The 783-nt window shown below is 33.1% G+C and overlaps 1 long non-coding RNA gene across 1 annotated transcript; it reads left to right on the forward strand.

The window, feature by feature from the left end:
- Positions 1 to 254: 254 nt before the first annotated feature.
- Positions 255 to 783, forward strand: LOC109593027 (uncharacterized). Its single transcript, XR_002190692.1, has 2 exons — positions 255 to 507; positions 560 to 783. It is a non-coding gene; the product is annotated as an uncharacterized LOC109593027 (long non-coding RNA).

The following is a 783-nucleotide window of genomic DNA, read 5'->3' on the forward strand; positions in this document are numbered from 1 at the left end:
TGTCAGCCATATTCATTGACCTCCATTTGGTATGTGTGCCCCTAAGACATAAGATTGTGGCTCTCAAAGTTGAGAAAGTTAGATGAGTCGTAATCCACCCTAATACCTGAGCATAGTTGGTGTTCCATTATTATTATTATTATTATCATTATTATTATTGTTTTTGTTATTATTATTATGAGAGTGAGAAGGAATATTATTATTATTATCATTATTATTATTATCTATTATTATTATTTATTATTATTATTATTTTTATTTTTATTGTTATTATTATTCAGAGAGTGAGAAAAGTCTTCAACATCTTGTGACACAGTTCAGAGGAATAGGACTGAGTATGAATACAGGGGAAAGAAAGTATTGAACAAAAAATATCTATAACAATAAGTTATTTCTTATCTTTTAAAAATAGATATGTAAGAAGCTCTTCTTGTTCGTATACAGTATCAGAAATGGTACTTACAAGAACTTGAGGAGGCATTTCCTTCAAAATGGAATAAAACCTAGGTAAAAATAATAAGAATAATCCAAAGAAGAGTAATTAAAATTTTTAATGAAGGGTTCATGGGAACACTGGTCGCATTCCTTGTCATGCTGTTTCTGTGGAAGGCATTAAAGATGTGGTAGCATTTTTGGAGAACTATGCTGAAGACTACGCCATTTTACTACCTGGGAGGATACCTGGAGTGAGGGATTATGGGAAGGCCAAGCTATTGCTGTCCAGTGTGTCCCGAGGCATGGTTTACCGGCAGTATGCTGATGCTGGTAGGGAACATACTCTCT

This window comes from Amphimedon queenslandica, unplaced genomic scaffold, assembly GCF_000090795.2.
Source record: "Amphimedon queenslandica unplaced genomic scaffold, v1.1 AMPQUscaffold_3122_Cont24879, whole genome shotgun sequence".
Classification (NCBI taxonomy): domain Eukaryota; kingdom Metazoa; phylum Porifera; class Demospongiae; order Haplosclerida; family Niphatidae; genus Amphimedon; species Amphimedon queenslandica.